At 34.0% G+C, this 6,332-nt stretch overlaps 1 long non-coding RNA gene across 11 annotated transcripts; it reads left to right on the top strand.

Moving 5' to 3' along the window:
• The first annotated feature begins 576 nt into the window (after positions 1–576).
• Positions 577–3,467, top strand: LOC139847309 (uncharacterized). Of its 11 annotated transcripts, none has more exons than XR_011759433.1 (8): positions 577–919; positions 1,125–1,157; positions 1,266–1,325; positions 1,567–2,070; positions 2,294–2,434; positions 2,739–2,829; positions 2,969–3,064; positions 3,284–3,467. It is a non-coding gene; the product is annotated as an uncharacterized lncRNA (long non-coding RNA). The 11 variants fall into 11 exon arrangements; XR_011759434.1 differs by having other exon boundaries at positions 580–1,157; positions 1,567–1,627; positions 2,016–2,070; XR_011759431.1 differs by having other exon boundaries at positions 577–1,157.
• The last annotated feature ends 2,865 nt before the right edge of the window (positions 3,468–6,332 follow it).

The raw sequence follows: 6,332 nt of genomic DNA on the forward strand, positions 1-6,332 counted from the left end.
ATCAAACATGACTTAAAGTGTTATACCGTACAACATCATATATCATAAATCATACTGTATATGATTATATGGGGTTAAAAATAAGTGTGTACTCTATGGAGTAAAACATAATGAAAAAGAAAAATAAGTGGTCAAAAATTATTTCGATATTCCCTCCCGTTCCCAAATTTTTTAAAACTACTCAAATTTACTTAACTTCATAATCTATTAATGGAGTATCAAGTATTATACGTTCCTAACCCTTTGACTTAGGGTGTGTTTGGACGAAAGTAGCTGAAGCTGAAGCTTGTAGATGGAGCTGGAGCTTATGAGATACAGCTGGAGCTGGAGCTTATTTTTTAAGCTGGTAGCCGGAGCTTATTATTTTTTATAAGTGTTTGGTAAACTAGCTGGAGCTTATTTTCCAGTTCATAAGCTCTACTATTTTTCATAAGCTACTAAAAGTAGCTTATTTTTTCATAGCTTATGATTTTCATAAGCTCTACTTTTTTTCTCTACCAAACAAAGCTTATGACTTAGAGCTTATTAAAATCAAGCTCTGTCACCCAAACACACCCTTAAACAAGTAAAATGTAAGCTTTCATTGTGTTTACGTATTTTTAGGTTTTTGATAGCTTAATTCAATTAATTGATTCTTCTTCGTTAGCACCGATTCATAACACTCGATCCATTTTTCCTTCTCTATTCTTAGCGATTGAATATGGTGATTTTGTGACTGCTTCTTGCGATTAATGGCTTTAATGCTTTTAATCCTATATTTGTATGCGATTGAAATCGACCTCCATGATCAATTTAACAGCCTTTTGAAGCCGACGACAATGGAGGAAAATTAGGGTTTTTATTTGTGTTTCGTTGCGAGTACTTTCAATGGGGTTCACGGACGATTTTTATTCTTGTAAGCGGTCGATGACGTTGAAAGGTTAGGGTTTAATTCCTAATTATTATCAAACCTAGATGCTTTTATTGACTCTAAAATTTTTATATTTGTTCAATCAAAATCATTGATGCATTAGCTTTGTACGTTTTTTTTGTTGTTATTTCTTGATTTCCTCTTCGATTGATTGTGGCAATGTGGTATTGTTCATGTTTTGTTTTCGATTGCTGGAATCTAATGTTTGTCACAGTTATCTCTTCTGCGATTGTGAATGTATTCCCAGGTTAGTTTTCATTCTTGATTTTGGGTTTGTTTGAATGTGGTAATGTGTTTGTTTATTCATTTATTATTCATGTTTAACAATATTTCTCTGGTTTTCTTTTTATTTTAGGTTACTGCCTAAGTGATAATTGAAGCTCAATTCGGTAGTTTCTCTTTTGTCTTCGTTACGGTAATCCAATATGTTCTTGTTGTAGTTTTCATTTACTTATTTAGCATTAAGTTTGTTTTTCATTAAAGACTGCATATTATATGTTTGTTCTATGTGTGTTGTCCTATGTTTGTTGTTTTGTTGCATGTTCGTCATTGAATTTCATGTTTATACCCCTATTCTGATTAATGTTGATTTTTTATGTTCATTGGTGGTAATGTTGTTCAAACTTTTTTTTGTGCTGTCTCGGGTAACTCTTCAGTTTCGAGTACAATGGATATTGGTAGGTCAACAAGTACGGATTTATTGTCTTAATCCCGGAGGTACACCGCTTGTTATTTTATTTTATTTTACAACAGTCAACCTAAAATGGCGATACAAATATAATATAAATACACATGATAGAGTGTCATTATATTTATGATTGAATTTCAAATATATGATACAAATAATTGAAAATTTGATACATATAGTAGGCTTTTTTTTATAGATGTGTGCTTAATGGAGTCTTTTGAAATGAAAAATTTAGACAACAATGTCAAAAGATAGAGGGTGAATTGTTAGGTAAAAGAGGAAAATTGTGCTCTCATTATCATTGAGCTGCCGATGAGGAGATGAAGTCATCAATTTAAGGAATTTTCAAAAGTATAAGGAAGTATCCATTTAGGTAATTTAGCTAGTCTATCATATTCTTTTTTTATTGCATGACAGACCGAGTTACATAGCATAGCGTGTTTCGATTGTATCAAATGAGGCTGAACAAGAGGTACATGTTCTGTATTTTCTTGTTTAAGTTATTCAGAGTTTTTCATAGAATTATTGTATGCTGTGTATTTCTTGGTTTCACCTTTTTACTATTGGGTTTTTATTTCAAACACACGAGATAATCAGTTGCTTAATATTTGCAACACATGTAAATATGATCCAAAATATATTTGTACTTTTTTGCTGCACTTTTTAAATACACTTTGATAATAATGTTTAAACAGGTTGGTTGTAAGCGTAAGAAACCATCTGAACCAGATGCCATAGCCATAGGTGCTCCTCGAGCTCGCCAGTTTTTTAAAAGACTTTTCTGAATTGCCACTTGACAAAATGGAGTTTAAGCAGCCTTTGCAAGAGATTAAAAGGTTAAAAAATGAGTTGCAGATTCAACCAACTGTAAATGCTCAAGCAATTCCTTTAATGGTTGAGTTGGTTAATTGTTCTTTTTCTAGTTATTGATTGTCTTTAACACTACTTGCGAGCTGTAGATGACTGAAATTTTTATAATTGTAATATAATCATTGTATACAATGTGCAGCTCATGTGTAGATAGACCGAACTAGCTAGTGAACACACTACTAAAATATAATTGAGTGTACAATGTGCAGCTCCTAAGCTCTTGATTAGATTACATTAAAGAGCTGGTTTGATCCGTCTTTATCATTGCAGGATCAAATAAATTCAAATCCTATATCCTAAAGAAGTGCACAAAAAACACTGGGGAAGACTTGTTAGATATTGGAATAGAGACAAGGTTAAGGTATGAAATAGTCTTTAACTTGGTGTAACATTATTTTTTTTATATTAGGATATTTATATATTTTTTTCAGGAGCTTAGCGAGAAAAATGAAAAGGGATATCCATTGTTAATACTTAATTTATTATTTTAATTTTAACAGATTAAAGAAGGAAAATCTCCAACTCGATTGGATATGGTTCGGAGATGATTTTCTAAAGGAGGCGCTTCTAAAAGCAAAGAAGCTGCAATTACAATTGTAAGTATTATTCTTAAATTCAGATTGCATAATAGAAGTTATAGATATATATCAGAGTGGTTGTGTGCTATTGTAATTATCAAGTCATGGCCATGATGAAACTTGCTTGTAGGGATCTATCTTATTCTATACTATATTACAGTTAATTAGCACGTCATATCCATTATAACTTGTACTTTTATGCGTATAAATAAAAATATATGGATGGTTTATATGTAGGTGGTACCATTGGATTAATAAAGATACATGTTGATCCAAGACGTTCTGCGTTGATGTTCATTGTCTTTACTTTCTTTGTCAAATGTTATTCGAAGTCTTTATATGTTGGATTATTTTTGAGTTTTTTTATGTTTAGTGTGCTCATTTACGTTATGAGAATTTTATTGAAATATAATTATGGTTTATTTCATGTTTAGTGTTTTCATTTACGTTATGAGAAAATTTTATTGAAATGTAATTGTGTTTTATTTCATATTTGGTTTTTAGTATAAAGCTGGAACCACCAAAATCGCCCAAAATCCGAAAACCAAATTGGATTCGGATATCCAAATCGGACTCAAAAATCCGATCTGGATTCGATTATCCGAGCTGGGCCCGAATATTCGTACAGGTTCCGAATACCCGAATCCGAACGGGAATCGAATATTCGAACCAGATCCGAATATCCATCTGCAACCGATCCGGAACTACTATGACTTTATATGACGATGTATAATTATGTCCTAATAAACTTGATATAATATCATTATATAAGGACCCTTTTTCATGGTACTTAAAAAACATATCTTTGCATATTAGGACCCATTTTGTGGTTTTAAGGTTTAATAATATATTCATATTAGGACTTTTTTGGTGGTACTAACCTTAAAAATCATTATATTAGAACCCTCTATGTTGTATTAAAATAACACATTATTATATATTAGGACCCAAAGAGTGGTACTAAAGTAAAATTTGTGGATATTGTGACCTTTTTTCTCGGTACTAAACTAGTATACTGTTACATTAAGACCTTTTTTATTGGTACTAATGTAGTATTTTTTTCATAATAGAACTCCTATTTGGGTACTAAGATACTAAAGTCTTAAAAATGAGACTATTTTTGTTAGTCCTTAAGAAATATAAAATTTTATTATGACCCTTTTTGTTGGTACTAATGTAATCTATTTTTACTTTTTGTGACCCTTTTGTATGTCTCAATATAAAACAATGCTCCTAATATGTATTTTAAGGACCTTTCTTTGTGGTTGTTAATTATATTATAGGACCTGATCATTGGTTTCATAATCTTATGACCTTTTAGGACACTTTTTAATTTCAATACTTTATACGACCGCGTTAGATACAACCCCCATTGGTAGGTCCTATCAAGCCCAAAGGTCCTATAAAGTGGCTTTATATGACCAAATTGGGGGTCCTATAGGAGCATTTTTCTTGTAGTGGTAAGAATTGCAACAAAGTAGGGCATCATATACAAAATTGTAGGCTTCCTCTCACAGATGATAACAAAGCCGCTCTTGAAGTTGTTGTTTGTTATGGGTGCGGGAAAAAGGGCCATTACAAGAATAAGTGCCCGAATCAAAACAGAGAAAATGGTCTAGCCCGTGGAAGAGCATTTAATATAAATGCTAACGATACACGAGAAGACCCGGAGCTTGTTACGGGTAAGTTTACTATCGATGAATTACCTGCTTATATTTTATTTGATACTGGTGCCGATAGAAGTTACGTAAGTAAAGAATTTTGCTCTAAACTAAATTGCCCCATAGTGCCCCTGGAGGATAAATGTATTGTAGAATTAGCAAATGGTAAACTAGTTAAAGCTGATAAAATCTGTTGTAAACGTAAGCTTAAATTAACTGGTGAGACATTTGTGATTGATTTGATACCCGTTGAATTGGGGAGTTTTGATGTAATTGTTGGTATGGATTGGATGTCTAAGATGAGAGCGGAAGTTGTTTGTTATGAAAAAGCGATTCGTTTTCCCTGCGTAAAAGGGAAACCATTGATGGTGTTCGGAGAGAAGGGTAATCATAAGCTAAACTTTATTAGCTGTTTGAAGGCCCAAAAGTGCATAAAGAAGGGGTGCTATGCTATTTTAGCACATGTGAAGAAGATCGACACGAAGGAAAAGAGCATTAGTGACGTGCTTGTGGTAAGAGAATTTCCCGAAGTGTTTCCAGAAGAATTACCGGGATTACCTCCGCATAGATCTGTAGAATTTCAAATAGATCTAGTACCAGGAGCTGCACCAGTGGCTCGTGCTCCGTATAGACTCGCACCGTCTGAAATGAAAGAACTACAAAGCCAGTTGCAAGAATTGCTAGATCGTGGATTTATTCGACCGAGTACTTCACCGTGGGGAGCTCCGATCCTATTCGTTAAGAAGAAAGATGGATCCTTTCGAATGTGTATAGACTACCGCGAGTTAAATAAGCTAACTATCAAGAATCGGTACCCATTACCGAGAATTGATGACTTGTTTGATCAGCTGCAAGGATCACGTTGACCTAAGATCAGGTTACCATCAGTTGCGAGTAAAAGAAGAAGATATTCCGAAGACCGCATTTAGAACACGCTACGGTCACTACGAATTTTTGGTCATGCCGTTCGGGTTGACAAACGCACCTGCTGTATTCATGGACCTCATGAATCGAGTATGTAGCCCGTATTTAGATAAATTTGTTATCGTCTTTATTGATGACATACTTATCTACTCCAAGAGCGAGCAAGAACACGAGCAACATTTAAGGTTGGTGCTGGAACTGTTAAGAAAAGAACAGCTATACGCCAAATTTTCTAAGTGTGCATTTTGGTTGAAGGAAGTACAATTCCTTGGTCACATCGTTAGTAGTCAAGGAATTCAGGTTGACCCCACGAAGGTCGAAGCCATTGAGAAATGGGAAACCCCGAAGACTCCAACACAGATACGTCAATTTTTGGGTTTAGCTGGTTTTTATAGAAGGTTTATTCAAGATTTTTCCCGAATAGCCGAACCATTAACCGCATTAACACACAAAGGGAAGAAGTATGAATGGACCTCTGAGCAGGAGAGTGCATTTCAATTACTGAAAAAGAAGTTGACTACAGCGCCTATTTTATCGTTACCTGAAGGGAACGATGATTTTGAGATATATTGTGACGCTTCGCGACAAGGTTTTGGTTGCGTCCTTATGCAACGAAAGAAAGTTATTGCGTACGCATCCCGACAATTGAAGATTCACGAGAGAAATTATACGACGCATGATCTAGAATTGGGAGCAGTAGT

This window comes from Rutidosis leptorrhynchoides, chromosome 5 (assembly GCF_046630445.1).
Source record: "Rutidosis leptorrhynchoides isolate AG116_Rl617_1_P2 chromosome 5, CSIRO_AGI_Rlap_v1, whole genome shotgun sequence".
Classification (NCBI taxonomy): domain Eukaryota; kingdom Viridiplantae; phylum Streptophyta; class Magnoliopsida; order Asterales; family Asteraceae; genus Rutidosis; species Rutidosis leptorrhynchoides.